We start from the raw sequence: 23,223 nt of genomic DNA, 5'->3' as shown, positions 1-23,223 counted from the left end.
GCTCTCTGGGTTGGGGGTCGGGGCCACTATAAGGATTCAGGCCAGACCTTGGGGCCGACCTCAGAGGAAGGACTTGAAGCTGATAATGGAATTTACAAAGTGTTTAGGATAAGCCAAGCAAGCATTCACTCACTCAGTAAATCAGTGGTATTTATTGAGTACTTAACTGTGTGCAGAGCACTCGGTTAAGGGCTTGGGAAAGTACGTTGTCTGCTGTCTTCTTTACCCCTCTCAGGATCACACCTGGAGAGTTTTCAATACTCTGCCAGTCTCAGCTACAGGAGGGAGAGTCAAACAGAGGCATAGTTTTTCCATTCTTAGCTTGGGCAGTGGCTAATGAGTGGAAGGTGATCTGCTACAAGTCAAAACTCACCTGTGCCGGGCAGCAATGGCATGGGAGAGAGTCGAGGGTGGAGACTCAAAATTTACTGTGCAGAAGAAGGCAATGGTAAACCACTTCCATATTTTTACCTAGAAAACTCTATGGAGCCTCTACCAAAATGATCAGCAACCTAAGACAAAACAAGACAGCTGCCTTTCTTGGAGCCAGAGATCTTGTGACTTGCCTCCCAAGTGCTCAGCACAATGCCTCAAACTCAGTAGGATCGAGGATTTCCTCATCTTTCCTACCTTGGGTCCAATTTGCAATCCACTAAAGTATTGTGGAAGCTTGGAAGATAATTAAAAATGGAAATAATCCTTTCAGCTCCTCCACTAGACTGTAAGCTCCTAGAGGGAAGAAATCGTGCCTACCAAATCTATTGAATTATGCTCCCTCAAGTACTCAGTAATGTGCTCTGCAAACTGTAAGTCTTCAGTAGTATTGATTGGTTACAAAGGGACCTTGCATTGATCACCTTATGAAAATTCACAGTATTAATAGAGTCGAGGAGTAGAGAGGTGCTTATTGACCTAAATGGTTTTTTTAATCAGAAAAGCCTATTCAGAGGCATAACTGGATTGATTTAGAGGCTATGGAGCTTACTCCAGAGAAGATATTTATTCCACATCTAAAGCAAAGGGAAGCAGTAGGCCTAGTGAAAAGAACATGCATCTAGCAGTCAGAAGGCCTGGAATCTAGTCCCAGCTCTTCCATTTCCTGCTTTGTAACCTTCAGTAAGTCACTTAATTTCTCTGTGCCTCAGTTTCATTATCTGTAAAAGGGGGACTCAATGCCTGTTCTCTCTCCTAATAAGACTGACCCTCTTTTGGGACAGGGACCGTTTGACCCGATTAACTTGTATCTACCCCAGTACTTAGAATAGTGCTTGACATATAATAAGCATTTAACAAAGTGCCACCAAAAAAAAAAAAACCCAAAGCTGTGAAAACATCAGAAACGTTTTAGGCTTGAATGAAAGTTGCCCTGCTTTGCTTTATTTTTGGGAAAATGCCTTACTGTTCTGTTTGTTTTGGTTTTCCTGCAAAAATGCTTCGAGGAGGGCTTTATCTTTTGACTAAAGTTCCTGGCAGATCTCCTGCTTACCAGGGGGCAGAGCGAAAATACTGCAAGAAAAGACTTCTTCAAGGCAATTTGTGGGAGTTGGAGAAAGGCTGTTTGGGAGCATGGAATCTCCACTGTAGCTTTTTCCGTCTTGTTGCTTCTGTCTTGGTGGATGTTCAAGATTCTTTCTGAGTCATAGAGAAAAAGAAAGCCAGCTGGTTATTTTGAGAAGTTATTGTTTTCAGAGCTAGGAAAGCATCCAGTGGGTACTCAATAAATTTTGATGACAACGATAACAGGGCTAAGCTCCTCCTCTAGGCTGTAGACTCCTTGTGGACAGAGAAGGTGTCTACCAACTCAGTTGTAGTCTCCCAAGAGCTTATCACAGTGCTCTGCAACCAATAAGTGCTCAAAAAATGTTATTAATTGAACACCTAGACATTTCCTCCTTGAGTATAACCAAAATTTTCATAGTAATTTGAAGCTGCAACTATGCAGCGATTCTTCTTGCAGTAAATCCTGGTGGCATCAGACTAAACACCGCACCCAAAGCTTGTCCGTCCTGTGCATATAGATAGATAACATGAAAAACACTTGGGCTTGTAACTCCTTCTGGTGCCCTAGGGACAAAGCGGCAGGAGGAGTTGCTACGTAAGCTAGAATTATATTTGGCCAAGAAACCCGTAGTTGGCGAGGCTTAAATTCAACACTGCCAGCTGGTAAACTTATCCCTATCAGGACACCCAAAAGAGGCTAAGATATTAAAAAAAAAATCCTAATCCACTAGAATTTTTTAAATGAGCTGACTGAATAAATGGAGCGAACTGATTCAACTCTATTGCTACCTATTCAATAGGAAGAAATAAAACATTCAGGCAGATTTCATCACTAATAAGGGGGTGCTCTGATGTAATGTATTTGAGTATGTACCACAAAAAAGTTGATTTTTGTTTCCAAGAAATGAAGGTGTTCTGAAAAGCTTTCCACTTATACATTTAAATCTTTGCTGAAGACCCAAATGTGTGAGAACTTTGAAAGTGAGACTGCTCTATGGATAGGAAAAGATACCCTATAGTCTGAATATTAAATGTTTGGGAAAACGAAGTTTGATGCCGTTTTTTCCAAAAACAAATATAACCTTATCATAGATTTGGTTTTGTTTCCACAATGTTTTCTAAATTGTGGAAACAAAACTAAATCTCTGATAAAGCTCTATATTGCTTATCTTAGGCAATTACTCCATTAGGAGAGTACTGTTAGGGAAATCTCAGCCTAAGGAGAATTAAGACAACATGTGAAGACAAAATTTTAAAATTAATACATATGGTTCTCCTATAACACAGGGGTTACATTCATGATGAACCATGTGTTAGGTAAAAAAATGTGCATTGTAGTGTAGGTAGTTTGACAGTGGTGATGACGATGGATGGAATGAGCACAACTGTTCTTTCTGACATCGCATTGTGATCTGTTCAGATAGAGAAGCAGCATGGCATAGCGGATAGAAACTGGGAATCAGAAGGTTGTGTCGTTCTAATCCCAGCTCTGCCACTTGTCTGCTGTGTGACCTTGGGCAAGTCATTTCACTTCTCCGTGCCTCAGTTACCTCATCTGTAAAATGGGGAATGAGAATGTGAGCCCCAAGTGGGACAGGGACTGTGTCCAACCCGATTTGCTTGTATCCACCCCAGTGTTTACTACAGTGCTTGGCAAACTGTAAGCGCTTAACAAATACCACAGTTATTATTATTATTATTATCGATGAATGCTGTTGGAATAACTCTCCCTAATTCCCTAACTGCTTACTATGTAAAATACACAGTGAAAGCAAGTGATATGAATTAACTTAGTAAGCATATTTTTCCTTACCATAGATGATCAAATTTATTTGTAATTGCTTCATATAATTGCTTTTGATAACATCGGAGACTATTTTGGCCTATTTTTCCTAAACTGTCACCTAGAGATTTAAGAAAGAAATGTGTCATGTCCTTGTTTTCTTGCTTCTAGATCTGAGTATTCAAAAAGTTTCGACCAAAACCCATTTTCCCGCTACAGTTAGGACATTACTTACCCCAAACCATCAGAGTTCATAAGGTTACCCTGAATCACCCAGTTCTCACCACTCCATCTGGACTGCTTTCAGCTAGTGTACCCCGAGACTACACAGGTAAATGGCTTTCCTCATGTAGGGTGTCAGAGATTTAGCCTCCCAAAGGGGGAAACTATCTTCTATGATCAGCTATGATCAGCTATGTGATTCTTCTCTAAGCAGGGGGTCTGTAACTGAGGTTGGGGGAGGCTTCCTGGCTGCTAATCCCTCCCAGATTTATCAATCAATCAATTCATTCAATCGTATTTATTGAGTGCTTACTGTGTGCAGGGCACTCAACCAATGGTACATTTCCTATGTGCAGAGCACTGTACTAAGCACTTGGGAGAGTACTATACAACAAAATGAACAGAAAGGTTCCCTGCCCATAATGAATTTAGCATCATTTCAGTATGAACCTGAATTCCCAAAATACAAACATGCAGACATCCCCTCTTTAGATCAGAAAGAGGTAAAAAGTATTTACTTAGCTAAAACAAGAGCTTTACTGTACCAATATTAAGTCCGGAACAGCAAATAGAATCGAAGAATAGAATTTGATAGACCTCTTGAAAATATTCAACACCATCAAAAGATTAGTAAATTTAGCTGCGGTGAAAAGTCCGTCGAGATTCCGAGTGCTTCCTGATGGAATGACTGGTTGTGCTAGCTGGGGAGGCTCGATTTGATCCATTCGTTGCAAATAGAACATGACGGCTATATATAGAAGGTCCAGCTTTGTTCAATTTATTCTACACAGCCGTGGGACCTGAATGTTGGAGTTAGCATATACTAAAGATCATCTGGAAAATTCTTCCAATGCAACTTTAGGTCTTACTAAGATGCTTTACAACTTATAATAAGAATAGCTTTAATATCTGCCTATGCTATTTGCCGGGATTCCACCCCTTATTTATCTCCATTTTATAGGAGAAACTCCTGACCACTGGTTTTATGGCACTCTATAAGCTCTTCCCCTCCTACTTAACTACTTTCTTCTCTCACTACCCCCTAGTTTGGGCTTTTCAATCCTCATAATAAACATAATCTACAAACTTTGCCTTGTTTTCTCCTCGCCCACTTTCAATCTCTTGCTCTTCATCCCCCCCAACCCAAGCCTGGAACTCCCTCTTTCTTCAAATTCAATAGAATACAGTTCTCCCCATTTACAAAATGCTTCTGAAATCACATTTCCTCCAGGACACCTTCCCAATTAAATTCTAATCTCCCTGTTTTATATTTCCCCTATTGCCTCTATGGTACTTCTGTTTCACTTATGCATTTAAAGTATTTGCAATCTTCCATAGCATTTTTGTAACTATCTCATTTGTCCTATTACTTAAGCATAACTTATGTACATATCCTCTTTTCTTCTTCCTGTTATCTGTAATTTATTTGGAGGCCTGTTTTCCATACTGGATTGTGAACTCCTTGGGGACAGGGAATATGTCTACTACTAATTCTAATATACTTTCTCAAGAGCTCAGTTCTCCACACCCAAGCAATCAATAAATACTATTGACTGATTGACTGATCTTCTATGAGACAAGACAGACAGTCCCTAAATATATTTCACCTATACAGCAGAACCAGATACACTGTTTTTAATGCTAAATTAATGGTAATTTTTCAAGTCAATGACTATAATTTTTAGATACTTTTTCAGGAGGTACTTCATAGAGCTGAGTGGAAGACTGAGAGTCAAAGACCATCTTTGACTGCTTTGCTGGGGAAGGTTCTTGAGGCGAACAGGCAAAAGTTAGGCCCGGCACAGACTCAGGCTGGTAGTGAAGGTTCATTCATTCATTCATTCATTCATTCAATCATATTTATTGAGTGCTTACTGTGTGCAGAGCACTATATTAAGCACTTGGGAGAGTGCGATACAACAATAAACAGACACATTCCCTGCCCACAACGAGTTTACAGTTTAGAAGTTTGCCACCCAGAAAACTCCTTGGGTGTCATCTTGAACTGCCAATGTCCTGCTGCTCACCCCGCAAATTAGTCTCTAATAGTGCATGAGCCTAACTGCCACTTAACTAGATGATTATCAAAGGTGGTTTTCTACTTAGTAGATTAAAATCATATCTCAAAGTTCATAAGCCTGGAGGTCGGGATGTTCATCATCAGTAGTACCAGCAAGTTAGAGTAAATTGAGATATTTAAAACATATTTTACTGGCAAATTGGGTTTTCCCTACCTAAGTTAAAGGAATCATGACATCGAATTGTTCGTGTTTGTCATGGGCACAATTCTGAAGGTGTACAATCAGGAGAGTAGAAATTAGCATTCGCAATAGCCTCGCAGAGTATTGATGGACTGCCTGAGACCATTCCACTTTGGTGCAATTTGAACTGTATCCAGCAACAATAGTTAAACACTTTGCAAACATGCAGAGCACATTCCTGAATTTCGTTACTCAGACAGATCAATTTGGCAGGAGAGTTCACGTTCATCATTGCTAGCGGAAAAATTCCTGCAAGTCACCTTCTATCTCAAGCTGTTTCTACTATATCACAATGCTTCTGCCTTGCTAACCACCAAGCTGTGGGCCCCAGTTCTATGAATCAGTCAATCAGTGGTTCTTATTGAGTGCTTATTGTGTGCAGAGAACTGTACTAAATCTACAATAGAGTAGTCTAATCTAGTCTGTTTAGACCGTGAGACCCATGTGGGCCAAAGACTGTGTCCAACCTGATTACCTTGTATCTGCCCCAGAGTTTAGAAAAGTGTCTGGCACATAATAATAACAATAATAATTCTAGGTAATTAATGGAGACAGTGATGAAAGCTTGGATTTTTTGGTTTTAAAACTTATTTACAGTATTCATTCCAAGTAAAACCAGCTACTCAAATAACTTTCTACTAAAGATACTATTCGCACAGGTTATGGAATTACTTTTATCCCCTGACAAATTATTTTATCTGGAGGAAAGTGTTGCTGTAGGTTAGTTTCCCTGGGAAAAAATCGCTCTAGTATTTTGAATTTAATATTTTATTACTAAGTTGATAATTACAAAATATCAGTAAAATTGATTCTGTATTTAGAAGTTTTAGTAGATCTTGGCAAATTTGATCATAAAATTTATTCACGTTTTCCTGTCAACAACATCATTAACCAAATTCCTCATTTTCAAAGTAAATAAAAGCATCTGGGTTTCTAGCACAGCCAGACAGACTTGCATATTTAAGTCTCATATAGCTGTGTTTGCACTGGACCAAATTTGCATATTAATAAAGTACTAATTGCTCTTTGCAGTCAATTTTATGCAAATAGATTTATGACTATGAAAGTTTTCAAAATGCTTGGAAAGACCTAAAAAATGAAAACTTCATATATATCATGTACATATGAAAGCATTTTTAATCTTCTTATCTTTTTGAGTGAAATAAAACAAGCATCCACATCTGATATTTTTTCTGTTTCTCTACAATTTTATTCAAGACTCCATAGTAGTACTAAATGGAATTTATTGATCAATGCAGTGCAATTTATTGTACAGTGCAGTGTAATAAGAACTTGGGAAAGTAAAGTAAGTATAAGATGCATATGTTCCCAAGAGTGTAGTACAGAACACTGCATACTGTAAGCACTCAGAAATTACAACTGATTGATTGACTGATATGTTACCTACCCACAAGGAGGGCACAATTTCATTGAGTCATTCATTCAACTGTATTTATTGAGCACTGATTGTGTGCAGAGCGCTGTCCTAAGCGCTTGGGACAGTACAATACAACAATAAACAGACACAACGAGCTTACAGCCTAGAGAGGAGACAGATATTAATATAAATAAATTACAGATATGTACATAAGTGCTGTGGGGTTCGGGGGAGAACAAAGGGAGCTAGTCAGGGTGTCGCAGAAAGAAGTGGGAGAAGAAGAAAGGAAGGCTTAGTCAGGGAAGGCCTCTTGGAGGAGATGTGCCTTCAATAAGACTTTGAAGAGGGGGAAAGTCATTGTCTGTTGGATCTGAGGAGGGAGGGCGTTCCAGGACAGAGGCAGGATGTGGGTGAGGAGTCGGCGGTGAGATGGGCGAGATCAAGGCACAGTGAGAAGGTTAGCTTTAGAGGAGCGAAGTGTATGGGCTGGGTTGTAGTAGGAGAGTAATGAGGTGAGGTAGGAGGGTGCAAGATGATTGAGGCCTTTAAAGCCAATAGTGCAGTGTTTTTGTTTGATGCGGAGGTGGATGGGCAACCACTGGAGTTTTTTTGAGGATTTGGGTGTCCTGAATGTTTCTGTAGAAAGATGACCCGGGCAACAGTATGAAGTATGGCCTGGAGTGGGGAGAGACAGGAGGCTGGGAGGTCAGCAAGGAGCCTGATGCAGTAATCCAGGCGGGACAGGATGAAACCTTACTTAAAAATCACCTCCTCCAAGAGGCGTTCCCAGACTGAGCTCCTCTTCCCCCTCTACTCCCTCTGCCATCCCCCCTTTACCTCTCCGCAGCTAAAGCCTCATTTTCCCCTTTTCCCTCTGCTCCTCCACCTCTCCCTTCCCATCCCCACAGCACTGTACTCGTCCGCTCAACTGTATATATTTTCGTTACCCTATTTATTTTGTTAATGAATTGTACATCGCCTTGATTCTATTTAGTTGCCATTGTTTTTACAAGATGTTCTTCCCCTTGACGCTGTTTAGTGCCATTGTTCTTGTCTGTCCGTCTCCCCCGATTAGACTGTAAGCCCGTCAAACGGCAGGGACTGTCTCTATCTGTTGCCGACTTGTTCATCCCAAGCGCTTAGTACAGTGCTCTGCACATAGTAAGCGCTCAATAAATACTATTGAATGAATGAATGAGTGACTAGGAGAGAAGGTTGAATCGTCCTTAGGCCCTCGAGAACGAAGATTCCAGTGTTTAGGGGAACAGTGAGGAGTTGGTTGAATTGTCCTTGGGGCCTTGGAAGTAAAGAGGCCAGTGAAAGGAGTAAACAGCCTGGGTTGGGCAGAGTAGGTGTGAAGGCAGGCAGCTTTTGAAATGTAATAATGTATGAACCTGGGATTTTGTTACCTGGGGGTTAGGCAGCCACACCCTGATCTCACTGCAGGGAAAGAGGGAAGATGAAGAAAATGGCCACCTCTCTGCTGCAGCAGATGGGGAACGAAATGTCCTATAATCCTGGCGGGTAGACAGTAGGCTGTGGTTCTGATGGCTGATGAGCCGGTCAGGCTGAGGCCGCTCAGCGGAGACACCTTGGCGTACACGTGCAGGTCTCCGTGCCGGGCATAGGTCGATGGTCCACGGCCATGGTCGATGGACCACGACAATCAATCATGCCAACTAGCAATAGTTTTGTCTTTATATTCTGATTTGCTTTTTGGCATCAAAATGGGATCTCTTGTCATAAACAATTAAAGAGCCTGGGGTCAGTCACAGAGACTTTGAGATGGAGAACCAGTGAAAAGGAATTATAATGCTAATGATTATTATAGCTATAGTGCACACTCTCTTGTCCTTGCCAATCATATTTAAAAAATCATTATGGTATTTGTTAAGCGTTTACTATATGCCAAGCACTGTTCTGTTTCCTCTGAGGCATTTGGTGCAAGTGAGTAGGTGACATTTGCATCATAACATACTTCTGAATATTAGTCATTCTTTTCACTGAAAAGGATTTTGGAATACTACTGAATAACTTGATTTTAAAACCCTATTGTACCTGACTTTATATTTCCTCTTAAGAATGGAGGGTCACTTTAAAATAAATAACCCAGGATTCAAGCAATACATTCACTTATTTCACAATCTACTGAAAATTGTAAATTAAAAGGACAGTGAAAGAAAGGCAGCATCTAACCTGTTTGACCGATTATATTTAGTCTTCATATTTAATACACTGGCATTTTTCCCAAGTGGTGGTATGCCATTAATGTTGTTTTATCATTAATGTTGTGTGAAGACACTATGTTTTCAACTCAAAATCTTGAAATGCACATTGAAATTCTATTCCAATTCATGCAATAAATAATGCCAAAAGAGACTTTAAAATGGTTTCCCATAAGTGGACTGTAATAACAGACTCCCATGATGTAGTCTCACTGTATCAATCAATCAATCAATCAATCTTATTTATTGAGCGCTTCCTATGTGCTTGGGAAGGTAGAATACAAGAGAATTAGCAGATACGTTCCCTGCCCCTACCGACTTTACAGGCTAGAGGGAGAGACAGACGTTAATAGGAATAAATAAATAATTTATAATATATAATTTAAAGATACGTACATAAGTGCTGAAGGGTTGGGGTTGGGGGGGAGAATATCAAGTGTCCAAAGGTCAAGATGGAGGTGCACACACCAAACTGTACACACTAAACTTGTATTTAGTTATTAGGATAAATGTCCTAGACAATAAACCCCTCTCCTCAGGAAATCAATCGGATTTCGGCCCAGGCTCAAGGATCCAGGTCTAGAAATGGAGGACATCAGGGGTTCAGTTCAGACTAAAGAGATGAGGTTCTTTTCCAGAGGCTACCAAAGATGCAGGGGAATTCCTGGGAAGGTCACCTTGTTTCCAGGGTTGATTCAGTTGTGCTAAGAGTAGTGATCCCCTCTCAGGATCACACCTGGAGGGTTGCCAGTACTCTTCCAGTCTCGACTACGGGAGGGAAAGTCAAGCAGAGGCCTACCCATTCCATTCCTAGCTTGGCTAGTGGCTGGCAAGTGGAAAGCAATCTGCTACAAGTCAAAACTCCCCTGTGCTGGTCAGCAGCAGCTTGGGAGAGAGTCAAGGATAGAGATTTGAGTTTACTGCATGGAAGAAGGCAACAGTAAACCACTTATGTATTTTTACCAAGAAATCTATGGGCCCACTACCACAATGATTGCAGATGTAGGTGGGGCATTCTGGGAGAGGTGTGCCCATGGAGTGGCTATGGGTCGGAGACGACTCGACAACATAAGACAAGAGTAGCGATATTCGAGTGCTTAGAACAGAAGCCTGAATGATTAAATTAAATTGCCTTAGGGGTCTCAAGTGAAACAGCGGTTCAGGCCCACCTAGAGGCTAATATTCCTATAGAAAACAGAAAGGAGATTAAAAAGGTCATTTTGTTTAGGGACCACATATGGACACATACAGATATGTAACTGAGAAATATGGAACCTTCAAGTGTGATTCTCTTCTCAGAATTTTATTTTTTCAGTTTACTGGTTTGGCCCCACCACTCAAAAGAAGGCCGGAAGGACCACCAAAAGTTTCGTTTCCCAGCCGTGGGAGCCATGACGGGGCTGCATCGAGCAGAGCAGCAGAAGTGGAGAAAGTGAAACAGAAAACAGGCAAAGCACTATCCCTGAAAGCTGCTAGACTTCTCACCTCCATAACCCTTGCAGAATCTCTCTGGAAAAGTTGTGGCAGAAACTCTGGGTAGCCAACAGAGGCCTGAGACTGATGCTTCTCTGACCTATTTTTAAAAATCATATTTGTTAAGCGCTTACTATGTGCCAGGCACTGAAATAAGCACCGGGATGGATACAAGCAAATCCAGTTGGACACAGTCCCTGTCCCAAAGGGGGCTCACAGTCTCAATCTCCATTTTACATGAGGTAAGTAAGACCCAGAGAAGTTAAGTGACTTGCCCAAGGTCACACAGCAGACAAGTGGCAGAGTCATATTAGAATTCAGGTCCTTCTGACTCCCAGGCCTGTGCTCTATCCACTAGGCCACTCTGCTTCTCACCTTCCCCAGTCAGCACTGCTGTACACCTCGCTGAACACATCTGACGAATACATATGTTTCTCTATTAGTATGTTTGTGTGTATGTCTGATTGAGTGTTTGGGGCCTGAGTGAGTGGTCATAAATAATAATAATAATAATTGTGGTACTTGTTAAGCGCTTACTACGCGACAGCACTTAACTAAGCGCTGGGGTGGATACAAGCAAATCTTGTTGGGCACAGTCCCTGTCCCATGTGGGGCTCACAGACTCAATCCCATTTTACAGATGAGGTAACTGAGGCATGGAGAAGTGAAGTAACTTGCCCAAGGTCACACAGCAGACACATGTTAGAGCGGGGATTAGAACCCATGACCTTCTGACTCCCAGACCTGTGCTCTATCCACTACGTCATGCTGCTTCTCATCAAGGTAATTGACTACATCTGTCCCCCCGCTGTTATAGTACAGATTATCAATCAATCCATCAGTCGATCCATCGGTGGTATTGATTGAGTGCTTAGTGTGCAGAGCACTGTGCTGAGTGCTTGAGAGAGTACAACAGAGTAGGCAGACTTGATCCCCATCCACAAGGAGCTGACTTCAAAGCAGATGGAGATCTACCATTAAGGTGGCCACTGCTTTCAGTCCCCGGCAAAGCATTCCTTTCCTACAACGTTAGTTCATGATAAATATAATAAGCAAACTACTCTAACATGCAATCAAAAAACCAATCTTAAGTTAAATATGTTTCTAGGTTTATAGACCATATCACATCAATATAGCCCTTACATTCAGTGTTTTTAAATGACTCAAGAGGAAACCTTCGATGATCATTTTAAAGTAATTATACATGCTGAAAAAACTCCTTCAGTAGAACATGAACATTTCTTTAGCTCCCTGGGCTCAAAGTAGCAATCCTAATTGTCTAAAATAATTTTCATTTTATATTCTAAGGAACAAAATTTAGTACAGAGAGCTGAAACCCATCAAGTGAATTAGGCTTAGCAATATCTTACTTTTTTGCTCTCGGAAGATGTCTACCACGTTTTACTTCCACAAATTGATCCCAAAACTGGGTTACTTCATCCTAAAATAAATTCCTGCTCTGCAGTTTTATATGTACACACTGATGGTTCACAAGGGACAGTATAATCACCTACATTGTGCTCGACATCTCGTTCAACAGTTCTGGGAGATGTTCACGAAAATAGAAAGCAAATGGCTCAATGTTATTAGAATAAAGGGGAAGTAGTTAAGAATAGAAAACTACATTCACTTAAAAAATACTGTGCAAAATGATGAAGATGCAGACAATGGCAGGCAAGTTTTCATATTCCCCACCTCCCTTCTAAATCACACCTTCTTCTCCTTAGACTGTGAAACCCTTCAGGGGCCAGGGACCATGCCTAATTCTCATTTCTGTATTTTTCCCCAGTGTTTAGTACAATGCTTTGCACAAAGTAGCCACTTACTAAATACTGACATTACTATTATACTCATAAATATATTTGAGTCAGTATATAGTCAATATTCAAATTTTCTGTCATTTCCATTGTCCCCATTTTTTTATTGAATTTAGAAGCAACTTGAATGAGGAGAGAAATATTAGTGAGTACCAACAGGATAGGAGTCAATGATCTGCTGATGAAATAATGATAAAGCCAGATTATTTCACCAGAAATTGAGAAACTGATGGACATATTATATAATGTATCTTTGATCCCAGTCAATAGTCCCAGAGAAGCAGCATGGCCTAGTGGAAAGAGCATGAGCCTGGGAGTCAGAGGACCTGGGTTCTAACCCTGGTTCCTCTGCATATCTGCTGTGTGACTTTGGGCAAATCACTTCACTTCTCTATGCCTCTGTTACCTCATCTGTGGAATGAGGAGTGAGGCTGTGAGCCTCAGGTGGGACAGGGACTGTGTCCAGCCCAATTTACTTGTATCCACCTCAGTGCTTAGTATAGTTTATGGTACATAGTAATTGCTTAACAAACACCATCAAAAAAATGCCATACGTACATGAAAGGAGTAGCAAAAATTAATGTAAACCTTCTGGTCATATCCAGTTTACCTCCAGAATAAAAGACCAAATCAAATTGGCAGTTTAATAACTGTTGTTTCCTCATCCAGCTGAAGATCCATAATTCTTTTAAATCATTGAAAATAATATGAATTGCAAACCCCAGGGAATATCCAATTTGCATGTTCTGTGTCTAAAAGGAGGATAGTATACTTTAAAAAATATATCATTGACATTTGGCTAAAGGAACTCAAAGGGAATACAGTTTACAAAAAGGTGCTGGAGTCATCACAAAATCAATGCACAAAACACAGTATTTCAGTGGACAATTAATGTTCCCCACACTCCCATTATGTTGAGATTTTTTTAATGCCAGTATTAATGTTCAATTTTATTTAGTTATTCAAGAGTATTTGGGACAGGGACCATGTCCAATTAGAACATCCCACATTTACCCCTAAACTCAGTACAGTGTTGGACACAAAGTAAGCACTTAACAAATATGATAACAATAATGATAATAATGTTTTTTGTTAAGCACTTACTATGTGCCAGTCACTGCACTAAGCATTGGGGTGGATACAAGCAAATAGAGTTGGACACAGTCCCTGTCCCACGTGGGGCTCACAGTCTCAATCCCCATTTTACAGATGAGGTAACTGAGGCCCAGAGAAGTGACTTGTCCGAGGTCACACAGCAGGCAAGTGGCAAAGCCGGGATTAGAACCCCTTTCCTTCTGACTTCTAGTACGATTTGCTTGTATCCACCCCAGCGCTTGGTACAGTGCCTGGCATTTAGTAAGTGCTTAACAAATGCCATTACTATTATTATTACTATTATTACATGTGCCAAGCACTGTTCATCAACCAATCAACAGTTGTATTTACTGAGCTCTTACTATGTGGAGAGCACTGTACTATGATCTTGGGAGAGTACAATACAACAGAGTTGGCAGAAACATTCCCTGCCCACTAGGCGCTTAAAGACTATAAGTCTGCTGATAAGGTAACTGTCCAACTTCCTTTTTCACTGAGAGACTTGAACACATCACAGAAGTTGCAGTTAATTTCTTGAGGAGCACCTACAAGCCATGCTCCACATCAAAAAGCGAGTAAGAACAATGCCCCGGTTCAACCAACTTAATATTTGGAATTAAATAAATGGGGGGAGATTTCTGTTTAATTCACAAATATGCACATTAAAACAGTAAATACATGGCGCTATTTATATGGAGCACTTTGCAATTATGTTTTAAGTATTTTCAGTTCACCTAGGGACTCACCCATAGAGGCAACATTCAAAATTCAGTGGGCGGTCTTGAGGCAAGATTCAATAAGGTTTATTTACCATTCATTCATTCAGTTGTAGTCATCGAGTGCTTACTGTGTGCAAAGCACTGTTCTAAGCGCTCAGGAGAGTACGATATAACGGTAAACACTCGCATTCCCTGCCCACAACAAGTCTAGAGGGGGAAACAGACATTAATATAAATAAATAAATTTATTGCCACCCAGTAGGGATCCGAGCTGCAGGGTGACCCCCCTCAAACAGACAACAAACACCCCCTCTCACCCACACTTTATCCCTTGCCTGCCCTCAGTCCTGCTCAGTATCCAGACAAGGATTCCTTTGATCCGAGGAGGCTCCTTGCTGGCTGTAAAGTCTCTGAGCATTCCTCAGGGACTGCATTCTGTTCCCAGGATGCAGACATCTGAGGCCTTCCTCTGGGGCGGTGGTTGGGATGGGGGACCATCTTAGCCTTCTAGCGCAGTATCTAGAAAATGGCTGGGCCATCAGCTTTCTGAAGGGGCCGCTTACAACTTGGAGAACATCTCATGGCTCCAAACACTCTTACTTCATGACTGCAGGCATTTTTCGTTTCCCTGGGTCAGCTGTGGCTGTGCTGGGTGGATTGTGTTGGGTGACACTTAGTGTTAGTCTTGTCCTCTGAGAAAAGACTGTCTGCTTCCCCAAGCCTATATACCCACTACCACATATACACACACAAACACACCCTGTAAGCTCATTATGGGCAGGGATTGTGTCTGTTTTATTGTTATACTGAACTTTCCCAAACAGTACAGTGCTCTACACACAGTAAGCGTTCAATATATACGATTGATTGAGTGACTGACTGACATCCTCAATCAGGGTAGGTGACACTCATAATTTCTGTAAATGAAAAATCTTTCGACACTTGATTCTTTTCAAGCTTTAAAGGATGCTGACTAATCCCAGAATTTGTTCATGGGGTTTTTTTTGTGGATGTTCCTCCGCAGCTAACTCTCCTCATGCCTGCCCATCCGACTTAACTGCCCAACTCTTCTGTTTGCCTATGTCCACTAGACTTTAATTTTCATTCTACATGGCCACCTGTTATCATCAGCCACGATTTGTAGGATGAACAATCTACTGCTTTAGTGCAGCTGCCATCAAGTGCTGGTGGGATTCACCATCTCACCTCATTCATGGGAATTTCTCTAACCAATCCCCATGAAGACCAAGGGACTACTGTAAACATATAAAGGATGAGCAAACACTTGGGGTCATAGTTGACCGCAGGCTGAATTTAAGCCAGAAATTCAATGCTGTTACTAAAATGAGCCCATATGGAAATAGGATGTATTAATCAGAGTATAAAGTCTTACTGAAGGTACATCTCCTCTAAGAGGCCTTCCCTGACTAAGCTCTCCTCTCTTCTTCTCCCACTCCCTTATGCATCACTCTGATTTGCTCTTTTTATTCTTGCCCCCTCCCAGGCCCACAGCACTTATGTACAATCTGTAATTTATTTATTTATATATTCAGATTAATGTCTGTCTCCTCTCCTAGAATGTATTGTAAATTGGACAACCCATAGCTCGGAAGTGAAGTAAAAGCTATATCACTAATGGAGTCCTAGTGACATCCAAAAAAGGTAAAGATTAAGTTCCAGCAGTTCATAAGTACAAGGAACACATTCTGTGGTTTTTAATATCAAATGGTATTATATGTGGTCTATTTGCAGTATAAACATTCCCACAACAAAAATGCGATCCAAGAACCTGCATATTATGTTAAAGCCTTGCTCAATTACTATTCCCAATTCCTTGTAGAAGAAGGGGAAAGAAATGCTCCTGCTCTGAGGGTAACTTTAAACTGACTTGTGAGGTTATTGTGTCAAGAATAGGAACCCAATTATGGGTGGTTTCTGTACTATTCTTTTGAGATAGTTTATTTTTCTATATGTTTTATTTTATGCTTCTAATTTTGAAATTTATAAAGTATATTCCCATATATTTTCTCATGTAACTATCTAAAAGGCACATTCACAACATATACAACTCTCTAGTGACTTTTTTTAGCATTTATGTCTTTCTCTTGGCCAATTTATTGCAGATTTATGATCCATTGACTCGTGCAGTTTCAAAATTAATGCTAAATCAATACTTGGTATAAATTTATTATGATTTTACTATGAATTATTTTGTAATTTGTTGTTTGACCAGAGTGATTTTAAACTGCATTGAATATAAATGAAAACATTAAGCAAGTTGAAAGAATAAAATCAACTAGCACCCTAATACAGCAGCTTTGGAGTGAGGCCTAAGCAACATTTTTTCTGTAGCACCTAAGAAAACTGTGTAACATGGGGGTTAGCAACATTAATTCTGCAGCAGCATTATATTTACCATGACAACTTCCTTATGTAAGTAAACCAGATTTAAAGAGGTAACGTTTCACTATTGCTCTGAAGACTGAAACAATGGAGTTCCAAGAAAACCATCTTTAATTTATTACTATAAATTTTTGAATATGTTTGTTAACTGGGACAACATAATTGCTGGTGACCAGTAAGTTATTTGAACTTCAGATGTTCATTGCATTTCTAAATGTACTTTTCTTTCATTCATCTATTCAATCAAAAGTATTCATCGAGCGCTTACTGTGTGCAGAGCATTCATTCATTCAATCATATTTATTGAACATTTACTGCGTGCAAAGCATTGTACTAAGTAAGGGCTTGGGAGAGTACAATAGAACAATGAACAGACACATTCCCTGCCCACACCGATCTTACGGTCTACAGGGAGCTATTTTAGAAGGATATTTTTGCATTCTGAAATGTATACCTTTCAGAGGTTTGACCCTCATAGAATGGCTTATCACAGTTTCCCTTCTTGGGAGTTCACAGACCATTTCTCATCTTTGCTTTGGGCTGCGTTCCTCCAAAGGAAAGACTTGCCGTTGATATGGCGGGAGGGGGAGCAGAGTCCTGGCCCAGCTGCCCAGCTTCCCTTTCTTTATAAATCCTAGTGAAGCATCCTGGCCTAGTGGATAAAGTGTGGGCCTGGGAGCCAGAGTACCTGGCTTCATCGCTTGCCAGCTGTGCGACCTTGGGCAAGTCAGGCCGAGAAACACGCGAGCAAGGGGACAGAGGTGGGAGAGTCAAGAATGTGGAACACTGAAGGGTTTTGAGGAGTGGCATGTGATGAGTTTCCTGGGCAAGGGTGGGGTCTGTTTGGAGGAGTGGAAGATACGAATTCTGAAAATGTTGCAGAGGAAAAAATAGACCGGATTTAACAACAGATTGAATATGATGGCTGGAAAGAGAGGAAGCCAAGGATAGAGCCAAGGCTCTGGGCTTCAGATAGAAGGAGGATGGTGGCGTTGTCTACTGTGTTGGGAAAGTGAAGTGAAGAAAAGATTTGGTGGAAGGAAACGGAGTTCAGTTTTGGACATATTGAGCTTGAGGGACATCCAACTGGAAATGTCTTGGAAGCAGGAGAAAGTGAAAGATTGCAGAGGAGGTGAGAACTAAGAGGCTTTCCCTGACTAAGCCCTCCTTTCCTCTTCTCCCACTCCCTTCTGCATCACCCTGACTTGCTCCCTTTATTCATCCCCCCTCCCAGCCCCACAGCATTTATGTAGATGTCTATAATTCATTTATTTATATTATTATCTGACTTCCTCCCTAGGCTGTAAGCTCACTGTGGGCAGGGAATGTGCCTGTTTATTGTTATAATGTACTCTTTCTAGTGCTTAGTACAGTGCTCTGCACATAGTAAGCACTCAATAAATATGACTGACTGAATGAATGAAAGGGGTTACCTGCACTGACATCATAAGTGAAGCCATGAGACTGGGTAAACTCCCCTAAAGGATGAATGTAAAATAAATAGAGAAAAGGTCCTAAGTCAGTTCTCTCCCTCCTACTTATCCACTCTTTTCTCCCGCTGCATCCCAGTTTGCACTTTTCATTCCTCTCACGCTAACTCAATCTGTTCTTGCTCATGTCCTGTCTCCTGCCTGAAATTCCCTCCCATTCCAAATTTGACAGACCACAGCTTTCCCCATCTTCAAAAGCCTTCTGAAATCACAACTCCTGCAGGAGGGCTTTCCCCAATCAATTTCTAGGTTTTCCTTCCCCTTTCCTGCTGCCTATCATGGAACAGGAAAGAAAAGGAACGCCCTCCCTCCTCAAATCTGACAGTGACTCTCTCCACTTTCGAAGCCTTACTGAAGGCACATCTCCTCCAAGAGGCCTTCCCTGACTAAGACCCCTTCTCCTCTCTCCCACTCCCTTCTGCACCACCCTGACTTGCTCCCTATATTCACCTCCCTCCCAGCCCCACAGCACTCATGTTCATCTCCGTAATTTATTTATTGATATATTTATATTAATATCTGTCTCCCCCTCTAGACTGTAGGCTTGTTGTGGGCAGGGAATGTGTCTGTTTATTGTTCCACTGTACTCTCCCAAGCACCTAGTATTGTGCTCTGCACACAGTAAGCATTCAGTAAATATAATTGAAATCAATTAATTGAATGACTGCTTCTTCCCAACTACTTCTTCAGCATCTTCACACCACCTAAGAATTTAAGTAACTTCCTGTAGCACTTATTCATTCAATCGTATTTATTGAGTGCTTACTATGTGCAGAGCACTGTACTAAGCACTTGGAATGTACAATTCGGCAACAGATAGAGACCATCCCTGCCCAATGACGGGCTCACAGTCTAAACGGGGGAGAAATATCATTAAGCGCTTACTCTGTGCAGAGCACTTACATTCTCTGCTATTTAAGCACTAACTCATGGTCCTAATAGTAGTAGGGGAGTAGGGGAGGGGAAGGGAAGGCCGTGTGGAGCTCAAAACTGTTGGTTTCAATTTTGTCAATATCACCACCATCCTTCCTGTCTCACAAGCCTGTAACTTTGGTGTTAGCCTCAACTCATCTCTCTCATCCAACCCATATATTCAATTTATCACTAAATCCTGTCTGAACAACATTCACGATATTGCAAAAAAACACCCTTTCCTCTCCATCCAAACTGCTATCACATTAACCCAAGCACGTATCATATCCTGCCTTGATGACTGCGTCAGCCTCCTTGCTGACCTTCCTGCCTCTTATCTCACCCCACTCCAGTCCACACTTGACGCTGCTGCCCGGATCTGGAGAACGGAGATTCATTCATTCATTCAATTGTATTTATTGAGCACTTATTATGGGCAGAGTACTGTACTAAGCACTTGGAAAGTACAATTTGGCAACAGATAGAGACAATCCCTACCCAACAACTGGCTCTCTGCAGGGGGAGAGAACAGTTTTGCGGGGAGAAGCTGAGGTGTCCTGTAAGAAGATGGCGATCAGAGTGTGGTAATAATAATAATAACTGCGGTATTTGTTAAGTGCTTACTATGTGCCAGACACTTTACTAAGCGCTGGGGTGGACACAGGAAAATCACATTGGACACTTTCCCTGTTCCACATGGGGCTCACAGTCTTAATCCCATTTTCCAGATGAGGTAACTGAGAAGTGATGTGAATTGCCCAAGGTCACACTGCAGGCAAGTGGCAGAGCCGGGATTAGAACCCATGACTTTCTGACTCCCAGGTCAGTGCTTTATCCACTATGCCAACTCAGAGCCAGTGAGGTTGGAAACAATACAGTGACTAGTGCGGTGACTGGCTTCCCTGTTATCCCTGTCCCTCTTCCTCTCTTCTCCTCCATTGATGAGCCGAGGCAGGCTTAAGACTGCAGGGCACCGGGCTTCTCCCGCCTTCATATGTCAACCTCTCCCCCCTCCTTGCGGCCCAGCCCATCTCCCCAATGTCTGTTGGCCACACTAAGCTATTTTCTCACAGTATAATGAGTTGTATTTCTGAGTGTCTGAGAAAGCAAGATAGAATTGGAAGCTTCAGATAGGCATGTTGAGCTCAGAGAGCACAGCATGAGACTAGTTGACGTACTTGTACGGCTTCATCCCAAAAAAAGTAAGTAAAATGAACACACATTTTTAAAAAATAGACATTTTATCGTACAAGGTAACTGCCATATTTTTAGCTTTCGCATGCAGTTCCAGACTTGCATAGCTTGGTTACACACTCTGTGAAGAATGTAAGCAAATGTTGGAGATTTGGTGGCAAAAGCAAAGAGGAAGATCAAATTTTGTTGTATTGTCCACATTAATTAAAGACTTCGTAAACTGAGATGATCGATCAGCATGGGACTAGACACAGTATGCCCTAGTGGAAAGAGCATGGGCTTGGAAATTAGAGGGCTTGAGTTCTAATTCTGACTCTGCCACTTGTCCGCTGTACAAACTTGGGGAAGCCACTTAATTACCCTGTGCCTCAGTTTCCTCATCTGTAAAATGGGGATCAAATTCTATGCCCTCTACTTAGACAGAGAGCCCCATGTGGGATAGGAACTCTGTCCAATCTGATTATCTTGTATCTTGTACACTGCTTGGCATAAAGTAAGTGCTTAAAAGTACTATTATTGTTTTTATTATTATTATTATGATCATTTAGGTTTGACCTTCAACCACATATATAGTTTCAGTGGAGCAACTAAATTCAGTACTTGGACATTCTAGTAAGTAGAAATAGCAATGCATGTTAAAGTGTTACTATCAATAATTTGATTCCCATCAATCAATCAGTGGTATCGATTGAGAGCTGAATGTGTGCAGAGCACTGTTTTAAGTGATTGGGAGAGTTTGGTACAGTTAATAGACACGATCCTTGCCCCCTATCAATCAATCAGTCAGTCATATTTATTGAGTGCTTACTGAACCATTCAATCAATCTGTACCAGTGACAGTGACAGAATATGAAAAAGGAGGTAGTTCTAGGCAGGAGACAGGGTGTGAGCAGGAAATCAATTTTGAGAGAAACAAAATCAAGGTGTAATAAGTAAACTGGAGTTAGAGAAGTGAAATGTGCTGGCTAGGGTGTAGTGGGAGAATAGCGAGGTTAGGTAGGAGCGAGGAGCTGATGGAATCCCTTAAATCCGATCAATCAATGAATCAATCACATTTATTGAGCCCTTACTTTGTGCAGGACACTGTACTGTGAGCTGGGAAAATACAATATAACCAAGTTGGTAGACACATTCCCCGCCCACAACGGACTTGTGGGGGGATGGTGAGGAGTTTCTGTTTTGATGTGGCAATGAATGAGATTATAATTCTGTCATTCTACAGATTAATTCTTTCCATAATTCTTAAAACCTGCCCTATCCCAAACTGGTACCTCACCAAAGAGGAATCCATAAATGCTCTGACAACTAACATCAAAGGAATATTAAGTGACAGATTCATTCTACATATTCCTGAAGGTAAGAATCACTATAAAAAGCAATTATGCCTAACTTTCAATGAGCTGTGCTTTAAAGGCAGGTCAGAGAGTATCTTGCATATACAAACATCAGTAATCAGTATGTTTTCATTATTCAGTTTCTCATTTTAATACACAACTCAGTAAGGAACAATCTGAGCTAAATTCAAATTTTAATTACCTTTCCTCATTAAAGTATTTTGTGGCCCACTGTGAAAGAAGACATAAAAAGCCAAGTAGGCCTTTATATTGAAAATGCTCCCACAGACAGAAATCATGCATAATTCGCTGCTATAAAATATTCATTGCAAATTAAATATCTGCAGTTGCCCTTCCTAAATTAGGATCCAAATGAGCCTTAACACTGTTTACCAGAATGGTCATGAAGACAAATCCAGAGACAAATCTTATCTCAAGTAGTGGGATCTTTCGGGTCCTCAAATCCAAAACTTTTCTAGCGCATTCAGATGATGAATTGTTAATATCCCTTCTAGGGTAAATTGAACCAGCATGAATTTGGGGGTATGATACTGGTAAATTTGGTCATTTCAAAAAGGGGCTTGAATATTTTTTTCTGGGGATTTCCCTTAACCCCACTCTGTGAAGAATTTGGGTTTTTTTTTAATGGTACTTGATAAGCGCTTACTATGTGCCAGGCACTGTACTAAGTGCTGGAGTAGATAATAGATAATTAGGTTGGTCACAGTCCCTGTCGCACACTGGGCTCAAAGCCTCAAGGCTTTGATCCCCATTTTACAGATGAGGTAACACAGAGAAGTTAAGGGATTTGTCCAGGATCACACAGTAGACAAGTGGTGGAGCCAGGATTAGAATCCAGGTCCTCTGACTCCCAGGCCTGTGCTCTTTCCACAACGCCATGCTAGGGATTCCCTTGACTATCTGGCACCTATGGTCAGTTCTGTTTATCTCTTGTGTCAGTGTCATCAAGCGCTTAGTACAGTGCTTTGCAGACAGTAAGCACTCAATAAATGTGATTGAATGAATGAATGAATCCTTTTGCTTCCAGTCTAAAGCCCTCATCTCAAAACTAATATTAGGGTACTCTTCCATTCTGAATTGCCACTAGATACCACTACCCTAAATTAAGCAAGGTTGTCTTAACAGGTAGCTGTGATGTGTAGTAATCATTGAGTCTCCTGAGCCATTTGCAAAAGCAGGTATGGAATAATGTGCAGAAAACATTTTCTGTGCAAATCTTGTTGTATGTGAATCATACAAACAAAAGCTGAAACAAAACCTAAAGTTTTTTTAAATTTTAATCTGATACCTGAATTTTCTTAAAAAGCCCAGAATTAAACTTTTTTAAATATCCCCAAACTCTAATTATACACTGCCAGCTAAATTGTGTCATTTTTAGCTGGACTGTTTGAAACAT

At 41.0% G+C, this 23,223-nt stretch overlaps 1 long non-coding RNA gene and 2 other non-coding genes across 4 annotated transcripts in view; 2 read left to right on the top strand and 1 right to left on the bottom strand.

The window, feature by feature from the left end:
* Nucleotides 1-225: 225 nt before the first annotated feature.
* LOC114818130 lies at nt 226-363 on the top strand. Its single transcript, XR_003765951.1, has one exon. It is a non-coding gene; the product is annotated as a small nucleolar RNA SNORA7 (small nucleolar RNA).
* A 992-nt stretch (nt 364-1,355) lies between these two features.
* LOC114817659 overlaps nt 1,356-23,223 on the bottom strand; it is a 37,843-nt gene continuing 15,975 nt past the window's right edge. For both annotated transcript variants that reach the window (XR_003765513.2, XR_003765514.1), the window contains exon 3: nt 1,356-1,632. This is a non-coding gene — a long non-coding RNA (uncharacterized LOC114817659). The remainder of the gene's footprint in view (nt 1,633-23,223) is intronic.
* Nucleotides 10,088-10,225, top strand: LOC114818070. Its single transcript, XR_003765891.1, has one exon. It is a non-coding gene; the product is annotated as a small nucleolar RNA SNORA7 (small nucleolar RNA).

The sequence above is a fragment of the Ornithorhynchus anatinus genome, chromosome 17, assembly GCF_004115215.2.
Source record: "Ornithorhynchus anatinus isolate Pmale09 chromosome 17, mOrnAna1.pri.v4, whole genome shotgun sequence".
Taxonomy (NCBI): Eukaryota; Metazoa; Chordata; class Mammalia; order Monotremata; family Ornithorhynchidae; genus Ornithorhynchus; species Ornithorhynchus anatinus.
Note: the sequence above shows the minus strand (reverse complement) of the source record. Positions and strands in the feature narration are given on the sequence as shown.